Source organism: Ambystoma mexicanum, chromosome 6p (assembly GCF_040938575.1).
Source record: "Ambystoma mexicanum isolate Mex_15411 chromosome 6p, UKY_AmexF1_1, whole genome shotgun sequence".
NCBI lineage: Eukaryota > Metazoa > Chordata > Amphibia > Caudata > Ambystomatidae > Ambystoma > Ambystoma mexicanum.
Window position 1 is genome coordinate 1,266,764,529 of NC_090935.1, and position 23,048 is coordinate 1,266,787,576.

Below are 23,048 nucleotides of genomic sequence, written 5' to 3' on the forward strand. Positions count from 1 at the left end.
GAATGCCGAAGATTGATGCCGGTGAGGATCGGAGAGACTTCCGTCGCAGAATGCCGCGATGGACCTTTGGCCTTGGAAGGCCACGCCGGGCCTCGGCCCAGTCAGTAGGGAGAGATGGAGGAGATCATATATAGATTATATTCCCCTTTTCCTACATATTATTCGCCCTGCTGCGATAATTTGACCTTACGGAGAGTACTCCATTTAAATTCTGCCCCAAATGTAACAGAAAGTTCCCTTGGGTAAATAAACATTTAACTTGTAATCTGTGTCTCCCTCGAGACCATATCGAGGCATCTTGTCGGGCCTGTAGGCTCTTCGAGCCTAAAACCCTAAAGGACCGCTCTACGAAGCGCTGGGCCCACTACGCCAGGCAGCTCGAAGCATGGGATGTAGAGGGCGCTTTCAGCGATGGCAGCAATGCCACCGAATCGGAAGGCGAGGGCGACAGGGCAGCTTTGCCTACCCAGGCGCAGGTCCCCGACCCCGTAGGACAGGCTGGCGGCCATGTTATGGGGACCCCACCCAGTGGCAAAAGCGCAACACGTACACCCATCACCAAGCACATTAGCCCCAGCCGGGACTCGACACGCGCGTCGAGTGATCGGCGACGATCGACACCTAGGGGAGCGGTCCACCGAATCCCTGTCCTCTGGGCTTTCCTGCTCGCGATTTCCTCACGACCGAGCCCTACCGTCCTCGGATGGAAAAGGTGTCGCCCATCAAACTACCGTCGAGACAGGGTGGTCTGACGACGATGCGTGTCCCAACCCACTTCCAAGACTGGACGCGCTGCGTCTAATCCCACATCCGAAGTTCGATGCTCCGCGTCGGAGCCTGCCTCCGAAAGTCGATGCGCTGCGTCAGACCAAGAGGAAGGCCCCAAAAAGTCTGGAAAGACCACTTCTGGCCATGGGGGAGGGGGTAAACACCATACAAAATCCTCTAAGGATCCCCACACTCCTAAAGAGAAGCTTTGGGATGACAAGGCTGCAAAAAGATCCAAGGAACCCCAGCCTGCCCCTAAAACCAAGGTTATACCCCCCACAGATGTGGATATGGGCCTAACCCCTCAAAATGTTACTATACCAAGCTCCAAAGAATGGACCTCTGCAGATATAGACAGAGTAATGAAAAGGATGATATTTATGGCCAACTTTTATGAAAAGGACCCAAATTATTTTCAAAGTTATATGAGCACACTTCCCACCTCAGCTCCACCTGGTTCCAAAGCCACCCTTGTGTCTCCTCAACCCCCTCCTAAAAGGTCCCGAACTGAGACCCCCTTCATAGACCCCTTTGTTGAGGAATCTTATGACCCTGCTTCATACCATGAAGACTCTGACCCTCAATGTTATGAGGACAAGGATGCAGACCCTTATTACGGGGTTGATGAGGAACAGGAGGCTGAAGATAAGGCTGACGCTTACACCTTACTCACCAATTCCTAATGACCCTCCTGTGAATGATTCTGCAGTCGATAACCAACCCATCCTTAATGTGGTGTTGGCAAAGGCTGCTGAACACATCCAGATCGATACTCAGGAAGTTCAGGAGGACAATGATTTCTCAGAGCAAATCCTGCGGACAAGAGGGCAGTAATTCAGTCCATCCTGCTACTAAGTTCTATTCGGCTCAGGAATCCGCCATCTCTACAACCCCTAACCTCACACTTTCAGTAAATCTGCATGTTGAGAAGTTGTTTCGTGCCGCTCCCTCTGACCCTTTATATATTAGGCAACAATTAAAACCAGATTCCCTAGTTGTCACCACCACGAGAATAAAAGTGGGCACCCCACTTGCTTCCTCAGATGCTCCACCGGATAAGGAAAGCAAGAGGATTTATGGCCTCGCTAGGAAAGTCGCCTCCTCTGCGGCTTATCAGGCTAGGATAGCCAACAGTGACACCTTCTTGGCAAGCTATAATTGCCACAAGTGGGAGGAAGTTTCTGCTTTACTCTCCTCTGCACCAGAACCTTTAAGAACCCAGTTAGCACAAGTGGCAGCTGAGAGAGGGCAGTGTCTGGCTGCCTCCTTAAAACTAACTTTGACGCAGCTGATAACCCCGGTAGAATAATCGTGGAGGGTACGATCATTAAAAGGCATGCATGACTGAGACAATCAGGATTTAAGCCTGAGACTCAGGCAACTCTGATAGACATGCCGGCCGAGCCTAACATATTATTCGGTAAAGCTGTCGAAGATGCACTCAAACCTGCAAAAGATGAGTATGACACTTTACGATCCCTTTGTCAACTCACTAACAAACCCTGTGGATAGAGGGGAAGCAGTCATTTTCACCGCTTTAGAGGCCAAAATTCCCAAAGGAGGTCTAGCTATAGCCAGAATCAAAGCTCATCATGGGGGAATAACCAATCACAATCTTCCCAGGTCTACCCAAGAGGGCAGCGCAGGGGTTGTGGGCGGGGAAGAGGCAGCCCGGCTAGAGGTGGTACGCCACCTTCCAGACAGTGAAGTTGCGCTTCAGGTCCCCTCCCATGCTTCCCCAGTAGGGGGGCGCATTACCAATTTCACCCATGCATGGGAGGGAATCACCTCGGACAGATGGGTGCTGTCCACAGTATCCGGCGGCTACTGTATCGAATTTCTCAAGCGCCCCACGACCACCATCCACTACAAAAAGTACACTCTCAAGAACACCAGTGGATCCTCCTCGAGGAGATTGCCACTCTGCTGTTAAAGGACGCCATAGAGGTCGTTCCGCCAACCAGGTAAACCGGGGTATTTATTCAACCTACTTCCTTGTGCCAAAGAAAGGTCTAACAATGCTCACAGTATTAGATTTGCGCCCTGCAAACAAGTATGTCAAGCCACAAAAATTCTGCATTACTACGCTACAAGAGGTAATCCCCCTACTAAAAAAGAGGGATTACATGGCAACACTGGATATGAAAGATGCCTATTTTCATATTTCAATGTTCCCAGCGCACAGAAGATTCCTGTGTTTCAAGATGGCGAACCAGCACTGCCAATTCAAAGTGCTACCCTTCGGAATAGCATCTGCTCCAAGGGTATTCACGTAGGTACTGGCGGTGGTGGCAGCACACCTGCACAGTTGGGCAATCCCAGTGTACTCTTACCTGGATGACTGGCTGATTACAGGGGAGTCTCCCCTAATTTGCAGGCAAAAATTTCAAAGAACTATTAACCTACTCTTCCAATTGGGCTTTTCCATCAACGAGAAAAAAATCAAGCTTAGTGCCAAGCACAACCAAGCAATTCTTAGGAGCTGTCATAAACACACAAGAGGGGTTGGTATTTCCGTAGAGGAAAGAGTCAAAAACATGTTACTGCAAATACCACATTATCAGGCCAGCTGCCAGATAAGGGTGAGCAAAGCAATGCGTTTGCTAGGCATGATGACATCTTGCATTTACCTGGTACCTCAAGCGCGCCTGTGCATGGGACCCATCCAGGAGTGGTTGGAGAAACAGTGGTCTCAGGCGAGTGGTCAGTGGGTCGATCTAGTGGTTGTTCCGCCAACACCAGTACAAAATCTTCGCCATTGGACAAGAGAAAATCTGTTGAAGGGGAAACCCTTCTACCATCCGGAAGTACAAGCGATTATCACGATGGACGCCTCACTCGCTGGGTGGGGGCTCATTACCTTCACCACACAGATCAGGGTCTGCGGTCTCATGCGGCAGAACAAAACCACATCAATCTACTAGAACTCCTGGCAGTATTCAAAGCCCTTCAGGCATTCGAATCCCACCTAGCGAACCAATCTGTGCAAGCCCTGACAGACAGCACTACAGCGATGTTTTACATCAGCAAACAGGGGGCACACATTCTTCCGATCTGTCCAGGCTTGCGCAACGAATTTGGAAATGGGCACTCAAACTGAAAATCTTCCTATCGTCACAGCATGTTCCAGGGGAACTGAACTCTCTCGCTGACACATTCAGCAGAGATCCCCTATCAGAAGAACACGAGTGGCAACTACACACAGGGGTTGTAGAACACCTCTTCTCTCAATGGGGTTTCCCCTCTATAGAATGGTTTGCTACAAGCAATAACAGTCAATACCCAGACTACGCATCCAGGTTCCCCCCAGCCAGGCTCCAAGGGGAACGCCCTATGGATGAACTGGTCAGGCAAATTTGCTTACGCTTTTCCCCCAACACCGCTAATGAGGAAGATGGTGAACAAGATCCACAAGGAACAGGTGACGCTCCTCCTAGTTGCTCCTATGCGGGCAAGACAACCCTGGTATCCACATCTGCGCAATCTGGTGATGTGCAATCCCATCAAACTCCTGTGCCCGTACAATGTGCTCACTCAGCATGGGGGGCTAACAGTGCACCCTCACCCTCACTCAATGAACTTGGCAGCATGGCTCCTGAAGTCATAGAGTTTGGACATCTTAATCTGCCACAGAGACGTATGAATATCTTGAAGGAATTAAGAAAGCCTAACTCTAGGCACTGTTATTTTGACAAGTGGAGGAGATTTGTAATTTGGTGCCAGTCTAATCAAATTAACCCCATAGAATGTACTCCTTCCCACATTCTAACTTATATGCTCCACTTGCTAGATGCAAGGTTAATATTCAACTCCTTAAAGGTCCACCTGGCGCCTTTGTCAGCCTATTCCACATCCCACAATACGGTCTCATGATGGAAGGTACCTTTCATCAAAGCTTTCATGGAAGGAGTAAAGAGACTCCACCCTCCAATTTCAAACCCACCGCCAGGATGGGTTCTCAATGTTGTACTTGCTAAGCTCATGGAACCCCCTTCCAAGCCAATGCATAAGTCTAGTTTCCCTTAAATTCATCTCTAAATTTCACATAAGCCAGTCTATTGAGCTACCGGCTTTCTTTCAGGAACCCAGCAGCCCATCTGAGGTAAAACTCCACACTCTAGATGTGAGAAGGGACTATGTAGACAAGACCAGACCTCTAAGAAAAATAGATCAACTGTTTGTTTCCATAGCACCAGGCAGAGAATGTGACCGCATTGCAAAGAATGCCATCTCCAGGTGGATAGTCAGAAGTATACAATTGTGCTATTCCCTATCAAACAAGACACTGCCTTTTACACCCAGAGCTCACTCCGCAAGGAACACAGATGCCACTCTGGCTTTCATTGCAAATGTCCCTTTAGAGAGCATTTGCAAAGCAGCTACATGGAGCTCGATACACACTTTCACTCAGCATTACTGCATTGACACTCATTCCAAGACAGATACACTGGTGGAACAAGTGGTTCTAAGACATCTGTTCGACCATGAACCTTCTCACTTCCCACCACCTTCTTATAACACTGCTCGCTAATCTATGCACAGCATTTGATCTAAGCAGATTCCACAAACCTCAGAAGGGATACATTGCTCACCGTAATCGTATTTCTGATGCTTGTATCTACTTAGATTCACATGCGCCCACACTTCCTCCCCTTGGAGAGAAGGCGCATGGATGGTTATGAGCTTGTCTGATATGTTTCTGCTTGGATACAACTGTACTCACGCTACACTTGATGCTACCTCATGTCAGAAGAATAACAATCTGAGGGACCTCGACGCGCGAGGGATCATGGGTACAGTGGATGTCACACTAGGGATAATACTACTGGCACGCCCTGCTGACATCCCTTTTCGAGATTCGAAAACAATAACTGTAATAATTCGCAGCTTCCACTAGATTTCGGCCTATGCACAGTATGTGAATCTAAGCAGATACAAGCATCCGAAATACGATTACGGTTAGTAATGTATCCCATATATAATTATTGTACTAGAAGCCTTTGTAGCCAATTAATTTTGTATCCGGGAATAGACAACTCAAGGTCCTGGAAAAGTTGGACTTCATACGTCCATGAAATGCAAGAAGCTGTTTATTGGTGTTGGAGTGCTACTTCAGACCTGATGTCCACGGAACACTGTTGTGATGTATTCACCCTCTACATTGGATGAAGCTTCTGCCTTGTGTGCTGCCCATTGAATTAAATTGGGCATTGGAAGGTTCTTGATATCCATCCAGACTCTAGACCCTATGTGGAAGTCCCATCCATCTAATTGAATGGTTCGGATATACTGTGCCGTGGAGTGGAGGCAGAGCGATTGTGGACTGCTGTGGACTGTGCAGTCTGTCATCTCTTTCATTCTTTTTTTTTACATTCAAAGTCTCTGCGGTCGGCGGAGTGGAGGCAGAGTGACTGTGTGACTGTGTGCAAGGGCACACGATCCGGTTCAGTCAGCGACGATCGGCTTACCTCCTGCACGCTACCAACAGCTTCTGGACTGGACGCGTGTAACCGCGCATCCGCTAGGGTACTGTAAACACCCATGGGGTAAATGAGCACGTGAGAACAATGTATGAAAAGGAGGGGTACTCAAAGCCGTAGTGTGGCAATGCAACACTGACATTCAGCCCGATAAATCAGCATTGCTGGACGACATAGAAGGAATCACTCATGACAACCAGGAGTGCCCTGATCATCTTGACCAGCAAGAGAACCAACCAGGTCAGCATGAAAGGGTGCCAGATCGCCCACTGCCCCGCTAGATGTAGAAGTTTCAGTTACGGCGAGTACCGCTAAATATATAGCCATGGAAATGGCAAGGGGACAGGTGAACATCCGCCTCAACCGCCAAATTAAACTTGCCTTTAGTGCAAGATGCATTGATTCTCAATAAAAAATTACCTGTTCACTTGGAACCCCTCGACGTGGAAATTGGAGGACCTGTCGGACACCCTTATAGCACCACGGAACGTGCAGCTGACGGAATGGCCCCAGAGCCAGCGCCTGTAACCACACAAATGAGCAAACACAAGGTGAGGAGAACGCAGGGGATAATGCAGGGGAAGGAACAGACCCAAACAAAGACACCGAACAATATCCTGATCAGGACGTACTATCAGAAAAGAGGAAAACAACATATTCTGACACAAGTCGATTTAAACCAAGGCTGGATGGACCATACTCCAACGAGGCACATTGGGTGAAATCACTGCCTAGCACGAGTGTATGGTCCTTTCACAGCCCAGATAACCGGGATAGATCCCACTTCCAGTCAACAAGATTGACTGGGAACAAGCAGACCCTCAAGGTTATTCAGGGCAAAACTGGAGCCAAAGGTTTCACATCAACAGCTTACCTGGGATCAAAGACTTGGAAACCAATGTCGCTAAATTTGGATGATAACCTGATAACCGTAGATTCTTTTTCTGGGATAAACAATCAGAAAAGGGGGTAAACCCAGCAGAGCCCGTGACAACGAACTCGATAAGAATAACGAGTAACCAAAGCACCAAACTGACGCAGAGAGAAGTCTACGACTAACTTATGTTGGAAAACTGCTTAATCGTGGAAACTGCCGAAAACCACACCTGGAAAAGCAACAGGCAACCTTACAATGTAATGATAGACAGAGGAGCTGTGTAGGACCACCGACCAAACTTCACAATGACCATCAAAATGCAGAGCTAAACAGGAAGACTGGCTGTGAGAGTTGTGCATCAAACCGGGCAGGCCTATGCACATCAGAAAATTCTTCACCTAGGACTCAGGGATCCCGAGAGAAGGCGACAGTAGAGACCCTCCCAGAGGGAAAGAAAACAGAGTCAACTGGGATGCACAGTACGCTGATAGCCCTAGCTCCACAAAAGAACTCAGAGAGCAATGCAGCAAACCAAATAGACTTTACGAAAGGCCAGTCAAGGGAGACTTGACTTTCTGATCATCTCAACTTTAACAACAATACTAGCCCCTTTTGTGAAGCTCTATGAGTAAATGGGAGAGCAGCTGAAAGACCAGACCACAATGCTAGCGATCCTCCATTCCAAAATGGTGTATATGGAAGGCTTCGTGACAGTGATCCAAAACATGGATAACAGTACAGCTAAAGTCACAAGCCTACTTCACACCATCCTCGATCATATTATCAAAGAAAAACAAACCAGGAGAATGTCAAGAGGATTTGAGCTAGCAGAGATGCAACCAACAGGCGGTGTGGCACCAGTATTGAAAACAGCTAAACCGACACATACCGGATCATTGAATCGAAGTGTAAACACGGCAGAAACCCAGACAGTTCAGAGGAATCCAATGATTCCACGTCAGAGTCCACAGTAATAAGCACCCATGCAGAAGAAAAAGGGGCCTTCTAAAACATCTAACAAGGAGGGGAACAAAAACACCCCTGACATTGAAGAAATAACACGGGTCCCCGTAGAAATAACAGCAATGAAACAAATGCAGGTGGGGAGGAGAACTACGCGGAAGAAGTGACCATCGGTAACATAGAAAAGGATCCGACCACCAACCAAACCCCTAAATTATGTGACATTTTTGTAAGGGGAAAAACGACTTACAAAGAAACCCATCAGCCCACTCTTGTCTGATGACAAAAACAGATGATTAAAACCCAAACAAAAAGAGGGGAGGCTGCAAACAGACTCCCAGAGAAGAAAGCTAAGAATCAACCACAACAAGGATAAGAAATTCCAACGGAATTAGGGTGTTTATTAAAAACATCAAATTACCAAAACCCACGAGTGGAGCAGTGGCGAGAAAGACTACACAATTTAGTTTAGCAATGTAATTCTACCAAATAAACAACAAACACTAGATGACCATGGGATGATTGACACATTAGATAAAAAAGACGCGGTTATGGCTGAGTTACTAGATTTATCAACATACACCGTCTTGATTCCAGAAGAGGAGGATGATGAATCGTCCGAGGTCGAGGACCCGACCTATGAGCCTGCGTCCTCGGAAAGCGATCTGGACCAGACAGAAGACGATAAACCAAACTGGATGAAGAGGCCGGTAAGCCCCAAACTTGTTGAACAAATGGGGTGGCAAGACCTAGTAGATAACCCAACGATGAAAGAGATCAGGATTCTGCAGAAACAGCCTGTCGGATATCATCACCCCACACTAAACCGGAAACCTGAAACAGATTGTGTATCTTGTTCCGTTGGCCCCGATGTACAAAGTAAGAAGCCAACTAAAGTACAATACAGGTTGGTTGAGAGCCAGCCAGCTGAAAAGAAGGATCAATATGTGATTTCTCTGTTGAGACTCGTTAAACCAAGGCGCAGACATGAGGAATACAATAATTCTCATAGCAGAAGAGTACATCAACTGCAAGAGAGCAGCGGGAGACAGAACAACAATTACCAAATGGAACCTCCCTCCACCTATTAGAAAGACTGATCACCTTGAAGGACGGTGTAGTCCTAAACAGGGCAAATGTGATTATGCTCTTTCGTCATGTGCCAGATCTGATATTCCTATCAACAAATGATTTAAGTATAATTCTGGAAGAAGAGAGGACACATAGTCATTCTACATCCAGTGACGCAACTGATAGCCCAAAGGTTATTGGCGGAGAAGCACAGTTTGAGACAGAAGAGTTTCGATATCAGGGAGTACAAAGCCCCAAGTTTAACAGCAGAACAAAGACTGAGTTAAAAAAACGAAGAACCTAGAAAATCAGGTCGTGAGGGAAACAACACTAGAAAACGACAAACAGCCAGTAAACAGATGGGTCCCAAAACAAGCTGGGACTCAAACAGAGCAAACTTAAGTAAAAAAGGAGAAAAGGTCTAACGGTAAGGAAGGAGAATGTGAAATGGCTGGCAGGCTTGCTGGTAGAAAAGATAGGCAAGCCATAATGTCAAGTCAGCACGGAGAGGAAAAAGTTCAAATTGGCCATCTGGAACACGAGGGGGTTTACTCATCTGTTCAACAATCAAGATGTAACAATAGGAGAACATGATCTAATCTAGCTACAAGAGACATGGCTTAGTGACCCACCAACTTTAGAAGGTTATACCATCTTCCTAAACCGAGCTTTAAAAGGACACAGAGGCCACCCCATGTCCGGCCTCTTGTTACCTATCAGAAAACTTTTAGAAGAGCAGAACCCGAGCTTGTTCATACAATCTATAGTGGGGAAAATATCCATGGAACAAGAAAAACCAGAGAAGATGGTTTCATTTAGAAGCCTGCACTGGAACCCTAAAGTAAAGGAATAGTTTGTTTTCCCTGAACAAATCGCCTCAATTATTGACCATCAAAGAGAAAAATGGTTGGATTTACACCTAATTTTGGGTGGTGACTTAAACTGTCAGTGCTTCAACAAAAATGAGAAGGACCTTGACGACAACCGAGCAATTACATCTGACTCAAGGATTAGGGGGCAACAGCGGAAAAACATTCTAATGGCAAGAGACATTATAATACAAAATGGAAACATCGGTGGTGATTTCCCAGGACAGGTTACTGGGAAAGCGAAGAGGGGAGCTCAAATTATAGACTACATCTGCGTGTCCCGTGATATGCTAATGCTAACAGATTCATTAAGGATCATGGAGAGGACAACAAGCGACCATAATCTCTTATCCATGAACTGGTGGGCCTTGGGGAACAATGAGGGACAGGACTATGCTGGCGACCCCAAAGTCACCCCGGGGAGATATAGGTTGAGGATACGAACGGAGAGCATAACATTACTCCAACACAAACTTGAGAAGGCAATATTACATACGAGAACTCATCGAACCAACCAACCAACTGATTACTCAGGCCTATTGAAATCCGTCGAGAACAAGAAAGGGAGTGGGCAAAACGTAATGATGTGCAGGTGCCATGTCTTTGATATAGCCACCTATACCAAAAAAAGGGAACTAACCAAGTCCATCGGTGCCTTGAAGAAACTGGCTAGAAAAAAAAGCAAATCAGAATATTCACAAGCTAAAACAACAGTATCGCAACTGGTGGAAAATTCATGAAAAAAGATTGGCACGCCAGGATGCAGAGGCTATGCGCAGGAACATAAGATCAAAGAACGTCGTCGAAATCTGGACCATGAGAAATGCCTTAGAAGCACCCCAGGAAGCTTTACTCACAATTCCAATATAAGCAACAACATGGATTGCATACTTCTCGAAATTCATAGATCCTAACGAGAGGGGAACATTAAAGCCCCAAAAGAAAAGCAAATTGTGGGATCTATTGGATATTAACTTCTCTGACGTCCAAAATACCATAGCTAAATTGAAGAGCTCCAGAGCGCCAGGACCTGATCGTATGACACATGCCCTATTGAAAGAGACCCTGATCCTCTGGGGAACTTTCCTGTCAACTCTCTTCATTCATATTAAAAGTGCCAGATTCGTACCATCTACATGGAAGAAAGCCGTGATCATCCCAATTTACAAAAAAAGGCCCTGGATCGGAACCATGTTATTACTGCTCCATTGCGTTATTAGATGTAGCCGGGATGGTGCTTGCATCACCAGTCTTGAAGAACTTGCCAAAGTGGTGCACTGAAGCGGGCCATAGGGATACATGGCAAGCTAGATTTGGTAAGGGCGTGGGCACGGCCCTCAACATCTTTATCATCAACACCTTGAAGACGCAAGTTCAACGAGCCAAAGACAAAAACCTTTACATGTCCTTTATGGACATTTCACAGGCCTTTGACACCGTTTAACCGCCCAAGACTCTGGAGAAAAGTACAACAATGGGGATGTCCCAACGAAATCACAGAAGTCATCCAAGATCTATATTCTGAGACTTCAACAAACCTGACAATGGCTAGGTCGGGCTTTCTAACTAAGGAAATCAAAACAAACAAAGGGCTTAAACAGGGATGCCCATTGGCGCCAGAACTCTTTTTAACTTGTACATCTCAGACGTGGAGGAGGAGCTTCGCAACACAAGATGTTTGCCATCAAAGAACGGTCAACACCCGATCGGACGACTTCTGTACGCAGACGATGTAGTCCTACTGGATCAAACTCCGGTAGGACTTAAGAGACAGATTTGACGCTCTGCATAAATACGTAGAAGCTAGGAATTTGCATATAAACCCAACTAAATCAGTGGTTTTTGCCATCAGAGGTGGAAGAAGAGTGTCCCAAAAAGTCAACACATTGCATTCAATGGGGAAAAAGGATCCCAAAAGTAAAATCATTGACATACCAAGGAGTATGCTTGAACACAAGCACGAGAGACATCCCTAGACTACAGGCATTACGAACGAAAACAAAAAAGTTGGCAAGCCAAGGTAGGATATTGTTGAAGATGTTCTGTGGCTTCTCAATGGCACTGTTAATCTCCTTCTAACATATGAAGATGCTACCCATTTTCACATAGAGCGGAAACCTCATTTACATTCCACCTTGAAAGATCGAAGGGCATTTCTGGAAGACTGTCCATAGATTGCCAAGGAGCACCCCTATACAAGCTATACTCATGGAACTAGGCCTAACAGCCTTGAAAACAATAGTTGTATGGAAAAGTCTTGCTTTTTACAGGAAATGTCTAGACAACACTAAGACAGGGGGCTTTGCGGTACTAATAGAAGCCCTGGTAAAAAGTAATGACATACCATTGACAGAATGGAGAAATTTATGCCAAGCGATTATTTTAGACCTATACGAATCGGAATTAACACTGTGGAACAACCCAGATAAAGTGAAAAAGAAGCTATACACCGTGACAGGATTACTGCCCAGGAAGAATGTCAAACACTGAAACGTTATGGGAAACCAATCCAGAAAGCGAGAAAGCTAAATGCGCTACCTAGATATCTCGAACTCTTCTCAAACTGGTACTTCTGGGCTTAATTCATGAGGTTTCGCCTAAATCTATTTCCGACCAGAGAAATCTTAAGGGGAAGAAAAGGTAGCACAATCGGGATATCGTGCAGATTGTGCAAGGAGGAAACTGCAGTGGAAAAAATAAAACATCTGGTACTAGTTTTTCCGGCCATGCGGGAAACCAGATTGAACTAAATGACAGAAGTAACCAAGAACTATGGAACATCGTCACTGGAAGAGTGGTGGAGAGAACTGTTATTAAGTAACTGAATCGCTTTGACATTGGCCTTAGTGAAACTGCTGGATAAGACGTTTAAAAAATAAGAGTCGGGCATTGAACTTAAAGAGTAAGCCTCTGGATGAAGTGGTAGTATCTTATTTGTGCAATGTCACGAGGACTAGAAACAAAAACAAAAAACGTTTAATTGTGATTATGATGGCGAAAGGTGAACTGCATCGGTAACCAGATAAAGCCAAAAAAAAAATTAATGATAATATTTCACCACTCAAACCCGTTCTGCAGGCATGTAGCAACTGATGTTTAGTCATTTTCTCAGTATGTATAATAGATGAAAAAATAACTGCAACCTATCAGGTGTACATTAGGTAGTTTCATACCTTTTGTAAGTGTTCCACAACAAACAAATGGTATGCCTAAAAGTCCACCTAAAGCTTAAAGGATATGGAGTGCATTCCTGCTTTTGATGACCCCTCACTACAAATATCTTGGTCCTGAACAAGGCAGGAGATTGTAATTATATTTAAGAAGCTTAAATGGTATTTATCATGCAATGGGAAGGTCTACCACATTATAATATAAGACGAACCATTACATAACATTGGATCCACAATGTTAGCCAGTTAATAACACACTAAGGCATATACCCTGGCAATCAACAGAGCAATGCAATACAGAGCCACACTACCTTTTGCCTAGCACCCAGTGAATTTGCTCACCCATGTTATGTTAGTTCAGGATGTCTTACAGCTTTTTATTTCATTGCATGCATTCAAATTAACAGCCCCCCCATCCCCCTCAACAACATAGGCCTTTGGAATTGGTGTCATCAGTCCTTTCTGTAGTGAATAACTGTAGTCCAGATTTGAGGTATGTTGTAAAACTGGCAGAAGTAAGTGTAGAGATCTTCTCCATGGCCATGTACCTCATCTCTGTACTGTGAAGGCATCATGAAGCAAGACACAGACAATCAATACAATATTTACATAAACACCCTTATTAACCTAAATGTCAGGATGGAAAAGGCCTCACTTGCCCTATGATAAGATGGATTTTCCCTACCTAAATACAACTGAAGAAAGTCTGAGTCAAAGAGTTCAAAATTCTCGGAGGATCGGTCTATGTCAAAAGCCTACCTTGCCCTCACAACTAATATATACAATGTGTAGGGGTGTCAGAAATCAAAAGAAGCAGTGTCCAACATAAGGTTCTGAGCCTCTTGCAGCTCTCAGCTTCCCTTCAGCTCCCCTCCCAAAGTATAAAGTAGTTTCAACAAAAAGTTTCAAAGTTTTACCTCTCTTGAGTTCAGGACAAAGTAGTTTAAATAGTACTCAGGGATCACTTCCTGAAGTTCCAAGTAACACAGTTCCAAGCACCAAAAATAACCTTGGTTCCAAGTCAATAAAGAGTTCAAGTCTCAGGGTTACCTTTCTCAAGACTTAGTTTCAGCACAAAATATCCTTTGTCTCTTTAAAGTTTGTGGTCACTCTTGTGCCCCCCTCGTATGTGCAAATTGTGACTGTGTTGAAATCATCTTCGAGCTTTGTTTCAATATTCAAAGTTCACAATTATTTTCACTTGTAGAAAAAGTAGCATTACATTTTAATAATCAGCATTTAATGGCTTGGCTTGAAATTAAAGTTCAATTTTAATTCCGAACTTGGTATACAATAGTGCTGCTTTCTTATGAGATTTCCACTAAGTTTGGTATTCAAGAGAACAAAAATTGTATTCAGTTTAATCTTCAATAGGTATGGGTTCCCTTTGTTATTATTTTGATTCAGTTCGATATTCATTAAATATATGTGAGAAACTTGAAGGTGTCTCCCTAACTAGTCCCCGGGGATCTGTTATCCAGGTGGCCAGAACACGGCCATCGCTATTGGATCCAGTTCCTGGGAGTGGACCAGTGAGGGAGGATCACCTGGATGAGGGATCCTCGGGGAGTGGAAGCTGGACACTGACGGGTGAGCACAGTATTCCCCCTTCTTATAACACTTTTCCCCCAGCCTACCACATAGGACACCCAGACACACTATTCCCCCCTTTTCTGACACAAACACTTTCTTACACCATGTAAGACAACAGACTAACACTGGAGCCGTTTACCTGACATGTCCCAACATAAAGGTCAGGCAGAGTCGGGCAATTGACCAGAATCATGCACACCTGACTGCCCTTTGTCTTCCCCACTGGGATAAAAGGTGGAGCACAAGAGCACATGACGAGCAAGGCAGGACGAGACAGCTAACCAAGCACAGCAGTTCAAGAGGAGGAGAAAGACGGCCAGAACCGAAAGGGTGACAAGGAGAGAAGCGACCTTGCCCTTTCGGACCCAGACCCGCAAAGCCTCCCTGAAAGGAATTGTAGGACCGCAGACAGCCAGCGTGTGTTGCAGCTGATGTCAATGTTACACGGAGCATGCCTACACTGATAATTAGAACAGGGAGAGATGCTTGGTACCGTGGTACCGCCCTCGACTCCAGACACATGAAAAGCCAAGCGGTTCATCATAGCTGGTGAGTCGAGGGGAGAGCCGATAAAAAAATAAATAAATAAATAACTGTGTAAAACGAAAGTCGCAAAGGGCAAATTGAGGAAAATTCAAAGAACTGTTAAAATTAAGTGAAAACCAGCTGCTGAGGGGTCCATCACCACGTGAGTGTTCATTCAAGAGAGACTAGTTGATCCCATGTTTCTTGAAACTACTGATACCAGAAGGCCCTAGGAGAGCCGGAAGGAGAAGGTCAAAGTGGTCATACGGGGGTCTAGCAAAACCCCCTGTACAGTCGAAAGTCTTTGACCTGCACATAATGGAAAAGGCAAGGGAGGTGAATCCTGCATAGTATGGAAAGAGAAAGAACTGTATGATTGGCAAGAGTGAACCCCACAAAGGAATGCCGATGGAAAGGTGCAAAGTTTGAAGTCTCAATGAACTGTGTGTTGACAGGAGTGAAACCGACAGGGATGTCCACAGTGAACTGTTTAAAAAGACATTAAGGCTTGTGAATGCCACAGGTGAAATTGCGTTGAGAAAAAGCCATAGTGAACCTGACAGTGGGAGGCTGATATCGTAAAAGGGGGACCCAGGGGTGAAAGGAAGTCACCCAATTACAGTGAATGCCATAGTGAACCCGACGGAGGGAGGGGAACATTTGCGAAGGGTTTGAGCCCAGAAGAGGGGGATCCAGGGGTGAAAATCCATCACCCAAGGACACGTAAATATAGAAGAGGAAATCTCCTTGAATACAAGCCATAGTGAACTCGACAGAGGGAGGCTGACATTAGAGCGAGGTCTGAGCCCGGAAGAGGGGGACCCAGGTGTGAAGAATCCTCACCCAACATACCAACCAAAAGGAATTTTTGTTTATTATTTTAATATATCAGTTCCCAGAAGCAGGAGACTTAACCACCGGAGGTCCTGTTATTGCTAGGAACTTTGTCGATCTGAGCGCGTAAGAGGGGGATCCAGGCGTGAAAAGTCATCACCCAAATTACCTTTTGGAAAATAACTTTGTTTTTTATTCTGAATACATTAGGTCCTCAGAGGCAAGAGACCTTTTGTAGAAAAGAGACTTAACCACCGAAGGTTCTGATAGCTGAAAACAGAACTGTCGTCTAGCGCTGGGAATGCTCGAGTGTGTGCTGTGTTCAGGAGTCCCACCTTGTTCCATGCTCAAAACGTGGGGAAGGGAGACCCCAGGCTACCACATCCTGACTTATCATTTGTGAACACTTCTTTCTTGTGGATCTTATCACACACTCTTTTTTTGTATTTAATTGTAAGGATTGGCAATAGTTGCTTTTAGTATATGCCCTTTTATTTGACCGGATGTCACTAGGACTGCCTTATTATTATTTGATCGTCGTAGCTTGCTCCCATCTTAGCTTTAGGTGTACATTAGGTGTTTTTCCAACCTGCACATACAGTTTAATAAACACCATTTAACTGTGATTACTTGTGTTTGGCTTTACTGTTGCCACCATGAGTTCCTTATGTATAGTTTGTGTAAATTTTGGTCTTCAACAGGCACGGTTGTGCTGGTTACGATTTTCATTCAGTTCGATATTCAGAAAGCACATAGTTTGCATTTAGAACGCCTTTCGTTCAACCCGTTGTATATGTTCATCATTCTCTTCAGAAAATGTTTAACCTTTGGAGACTTTCAAAAACGTGTTTTATCCCACACGTGACCACTCTGGTACAAAGTATTTTTAGGTATTTAAATTTGAACAATGGATTGAACCGGAGACCTTTGAAAACGTGTTACTTCAAAAACGCGACCAGTCCGATGCAATGTATTTTTCACTTAGCTCAATATAATGCTCGCACACCAGGTTTCTAAATGGAAGGAAACTCTCTGGTCGCGTTCAAAGGCTTAACAGCAGTCTGGATCGGGCAGCCTTCTGTTCCTCGCATCCGGGGACTTGCACCTGCCCCTCAGGTACCCCAGTGTCCATGTCTCAGCATAGGGGAACGAGCATCTCTAATTAACATAAACGGGAAAGCCTCTCCATACAGCTCCCTTCTTAACGTTTGGTTTCTTGCATGGAGTCCCATGCTTCCTTGCCACACTTGTGAGAGCCTTTCTGCTGCTGTTCCACGTATAGGCTTCCCCGTTACATCCTCTCATACTGCTGGCCTGGTCTCCATTTATATATCTGTAACCCCATGACAGACTGCAGGTGTGAGTATTCAATTAGCCCTGCCTGACCACAATTAATGTGACATGCCTGACCCTGACAATTCTTATCAGGCATCTTCTTCGTCCCTACACCAGAGTGGTGAAAGAGTGGTGAAAGAGCATCGTCTTCATTGCTCTTAGTTGCTGCTTCTTCGTCCCAGTACTGTGCAGGACCCAATGGGGAGAAATGAGGGGAACTGGCAGATAACAGCTCTTGGGTTGGTCACAAACAGATAAAGGGGGATATCATGTTGCTCCCCAGGGCACCCCACTTCCTTTCCCCAAAGGCCCTCCAGCCAGGCGATCCTCCCTCTCTTCTCTGCCCCAGGTTGGGATCCAAGAAGCAATGGTCTTTCGCTGTCCACCTTCGTAGGGAATCCAAGGGGTTTAGGAGTGAGAATACCCTTAGGTTTCTCACAGTACCCACAAGTATCAAATAATGGGCCCGGTTGATGTTCTCTAGGATTGACATTTAAAGGAGCTGCATTAAACAAGTGAAGAATCAAACCGGAGGATGTGCAGGACATTGGCTGTATTTCTTCTACAACCTCCCCTAAAACCAGAACCAAAGTTAATTGAAAGCATGCAATTTCTTTGAAATATCTTAATACCTCTTTCCAGAAAATGAAGGATTTCTGGCAATCCTCATGTGGATAATGTTCCCAAATACTCCACAGTTCCTCCAACATTCAACTCCCTTAAGGTACTAGTGATGGCTAACCTTATAGGAGCATTGTTTAGAAAAATACACAGTATTTTCCTCCAGAATCCTGATCCCCTTTTCCTGCTTTCAGCTCACCATATTTTATTGTTCGTCATCTGAAATGTCCTACTCAGTAGGCCCACCTTTAGTCGTCTTCAGTTGCTCTGGTACCCTCAGCTAGTAGCATTTTGTCATAACTGGGCATGTCTAAAGCATTAATCTTTACCCACACGCAACTTCCCTTACAGTTAATGAATGTAAAAGGGGCTACTCATTAGAATACTAATCGCACAACCCATGAGGGCCATTCTGTTCCCATGTTCGAAACCTTCCTTCATCTATGCCCGAGGAACATTCTAGCAATGCCTGCAAGACTAAGTCCCCTGTCCCAGATATTCAAGGACCTCATGGTGCTAGTTAGTAATTGTGTCTCCCAGCCATTCTTTTTCCTGCAGGTGTGAATGGTAGGGCAGTCAATGGGAGGTTGGTGGGGCATTGCTCAATACCTCACCCACCTTTTGATCTTTTGGTTGAGAGACCATTCTAGCATAGGTGAAATTTGTGTTGCAATCGGGGACTTCCTGTCACCATAACACCGTGCTAAAAAAGTGCAGACCCAGAGATGCCCGAAAACTACCCAACCATATCGAACATCCCTTTTCATAGCTAAAATCCTGGAAAAGATCACTGCCATCCAATTGATCTTCCACAATTAACACTTCATGAAAACAATGTGTTTTCGATCAAACAGGAGTGCAGAAACAGTTCTCCTTTTCATGGAAGAGGAAATACAAAAGTACTTGACAACAATACACCAACAACCCTAGTATTCTGTAATCCATCGGCTCTTTGCAATAAAGCAAATCTTCTGACACTAATATGAATATTAAAGGTTCAGATTGGAATAGATGGCTACTGCCTAGGAGTGGATCACCAACTATCTTGAGGATCACACCATGTGGATATTTCAACTTGTTTTCCCCTAACATACAAATGTTTTAATTGCCATTTAAATCGTATGACAAAATTCAAACCAGCCTGTGATACAACCATTATAGGTCCTCCCCACCCGGAGGATGAGTGTGCCTAGAGAAAAAAAAGAACATAACCCGAACCAGGTACATGACTACATGAAATGTACCATATGACATACTCGTCTCCTCCCACCTTTCCCCGATGCATTGAGTCCAATGAGTAACCATGAATGAATCCAATGTCAGTATGCCCTGCCCGATGGACCTTCCATGTAGTACCAACGAGCCTTGTCTGCTGCCCTGGGGGTATTTCAGCAGACCCATCACTCACCATCGGGCGGGGCAGGTGAAGTTTCTATTTTTTGTACATAAGCCAAGAGCATTCCCCACCTCTGAAAGAAGGTTTGGGGCTGGTTCTCCATAGAGTACAACACCTTTTCAGAGGCCTGCCAGCCTTCTTCCGCCGGGGGCCTGGTAGACTTCCAGAAACAAGTTATTGAGTCTTACTGCCAGGAGCAGCGCCTGCAGCAGGCCCGTTGTAAACTAAACCCCATTTATGGAGTGCTCGAGGTGAGCGTATCATGCTGCCAATAGAGTCCAGAACCTCTGTCCAGTACCCTGAGAGCTTGGGGTACCTCCACCATACATGCATGTACGACCCAGCAGCACTGCAGACCCTCTAGCATAACCTTTTTCTGCCCCATATGCTTCCTCTTGTCAAGAGTCAGCATATGTGATGCTTCTAGTTGCTTTCTTTAACCTTTTCCAGATCCATTTTTGGTTTTCTGAAGACAATTCATATCCTAGGTCCTTGTGCCAGGGATCAACATAAGCTGGAGGTGAATCGGCCATCTCCTTCCCCTAGTATCTATGGAGGTTAGAGAACAGCCCTCCTGCATGAATCTGGGATAATATCAGCTTCTCAAAGCTCATGAGAGGTCTAACGGCTGCCCGCTGATTGTGATGTTGCATCACCCAATGCCGGATCTGTCCTCCTCGTCCACCCAATAGGTCATTTTACAAGCGATAAAGGAGCACACCTAACCCTGCTCAAACATATGCATGAGAAACTCACAGCCACCTGCCCTCCACTTAGCAAATGTGTGACCCTTGTAAGCCGGCTGAAAATTTGGATTATTATGTATGGGAGTAAGATGGGAGGGGAATGAATAGAGACCATGCCTAGTTGCTGATGAATCCGACACTCGTAAAGTCGTGCCCGCTGCAGGCAGCACATATACAATCAGCGGCCGCTCTGTCCTCGGCATCCATTGGATTTAGTGAAGTGGCTTACCCACTATGTCCTCCTCGAGACAGCGCCAAGCCTTATTCGAGTCAGGGTCGATCCAGTCCCTCGGAATCCTAAGGTGGCTGCCCGGTAATATCACTGTATATCCGGCAGCACAATGCCTCCTATTAGCCTTGATCTAAAAAGCAAGGCTTTGGAAACGCGAGCCCTTCTACCCTTTCAGATTAAGTCCATAACCTTCTTTTGCAGGGTTGCTAAGGTATACGCTGGGACTGCTACCGGTAGGACTTGGAAATTGGTGCAGCAACCCAGGGAGGACATTCATCTTAATGGTCACTATCGTCCTGAATGAAGAGATTTCCTTTAAGCCCCACAATCAAGGTTGGTCTTAATGGTTTTAAGCAAGGCAGGGTAATTAGCGTTTTCACCGCAAGAGCAAACACAAGAGGTGAAAGGGGGCCACCCCTGTCTAGTACCCTGTGAAATGGAGAAGCCCTTCGATAGAGCCCCATTGACCAGTACTCGAGATGTGGGACAGGAGTACAACACAAAGACCCCCTTTATGAAGACCCCACCCATATTAGACTCATACCTCCCGTAGGAATGGCTACTCCACGCAGTCAAACCCTTTTTCAGCATCCAACCCCAAAAGGATAGCTTGTGTGGTCAGCCACATCAATCAAAGTCACAATTTTCCTGACATTATCGGCTCCCTGGCGCCCCTTCACGAACCCTACCTGCTCCTCCTCTATCGGATCCGGAAGGACTCTCTCCAGCCTTGCTGCTAGAATCCTAGCGCAGATCTTTATATCTGTGATTAGAACTGCTGTAGGCCTATAGGATGTCCAGGCGGTTGGGTCCTTACGCGGCTTCGCTATAAGAGTAATCGTCACCTACCCCATCGACTGCAAGGAAATTCGCTATGTAAACAACTCAAACAGACTGCACAGAATTTCTAGGAGATTTCCAAAGTACTTCTTAAAGAAAGCTATGGTGAGACCATCCAACCCAGGGGGCGATCCCACCTTCATAGAGGAAATTGCCACCAATATTTCTTCCTTGGTAATCTCTCGCTCCAAAACGTCCCACTGTTCAGTTGAAAGACTCAGGATTGGGCACTGTGTCAAGGATGGCACACTATTAAGAGTGGCACAGGACACTCAGGAAGGATTGGGTGGTTGTGCCAAAGTAAAGAGGACAGAATAGTTCGCACACAGCGGAAAGAAAGGAGAGCGAAGAGCAGACAAGTGTAGTAAGAGGAAAGGTACAGGATAGATTCCCTCTTGGGGTGTATGCAGATATAGGAAAAGAGTATTCCACGAACCTTAGGAAAACTCTAACCTTCTGCACAGTTTGCTATAACAGAGGCCCACACTGTTTGCTCATGGCTTGGAACAACAGCTTTGGGTGTCTGTGACGTAAAAACTAGCCAAGGGAAAGGGCAGAGGTTGCCTGACGGAAACCAACAGACAAGCTCTGTACAAGGGGTTTACAAACATTACAAGAGAAGACACTAACAGATAAATCCAGGGAAAAGGAAGTTGAATAGCAAACTAGCAGAAGGAAATGAAGGGAAGCCGTATAATAGGATTGGATAGGGAAAAAGAACTGAAGGTTGAAAATAAGTAAGAAAGCAAGGGAGCAGCAGTCAGGAAACAGAGGTACTGTAATAACTGAAAAGTAAATAATGAAGGTAAACTGATGTGGATAACAGCGGACGATAGGGTTCAAGGTAGAAAGCTCAGAAAAGCAGGGAAGCAATGGACCAGCCCAAAAGGAGCAGGGCTGTAAGGAAGGAAGCCCCGAGGGATAGGGCTTAGGGCAGCGGAGTGAAGCAGGCTGCACGGCAAGGAGCCCAGAAGGGCCGGGCAGCAAGGAGTGAGCCCAGAGGAGTAGGGCCGCTGACTGTAGAAGGGTGCAGGAGGACTGTAGAAGGCTGCTAGACTGGAAGCCTAGCGGACGAAGACTGTAGATTGAAGGCAATGGTGTGAATCTGCTGTAAGGCAGGAGCCTGGGAGGCAATGGCGGAAGATAGCAGCGGAGCATGATCGGCTGCAAGGCAGGAGCCCGGGAGGCAATGGCGGAAGGTAGCAGCGGAGCGTGATCGGCTGCAAGGCAGGAGCCTGGAAGGCAAGGGCAGAAGGTAGCAGCGGAGAGTGATCGGCTGCTTGGCTGGAGCCTGGAAGGCAATGGCGGAAGGTAGCAGCGGAGCGTGATCGGCTGCTTGGCTGGAGCCTGGAAGGCAATGGCGGATGGTAGCAGCGGAGCGTTACCGGCTGCTTGGCTGGAGCCTGGAAGGCAAGGACGGAAGGTAGCAGCGGAGCGTGATCGGCTGCAATGCAGAGGAGCCGCATACAAAGAATACGTAGCTCGAAGCAAAAAGGTGCTGGAAGGACTCTTAATGAAAGAGCCTGAGCCCTTGCAGGCAGCAGCTTTTATACTGCCCAGCCCAGCCCAGAGGCAGGCTAATTGGTCGCACCTGGCTAAGCACACCTGCAGACAATCGGCCACCTCCCTCTCTGTTCCTGAGCTGGTGGAAGCAGAGCAAATCCCTAGAGCTTCTGGGGATTGTAGTTCCGATGATGACCAATAGGAATAGATGGTTATAGCCAAGTG

At 46.0% G+C, this 23,048-nt stretch overlaps 1 protein-coding gene across 5 annotated transcripts in view; it reads left to right on the forward strand.

The window, feature by feature from the left end:
- The window catches only part of KDM4C (lysine demethylase 4C), a 3,084,728-nt gene that overhangs the window by 1,365,652 nt on the left and 1,696,028 nt on the right, over positions 1–23,048 (forward strand). The window lies entirely within an intron of this gene.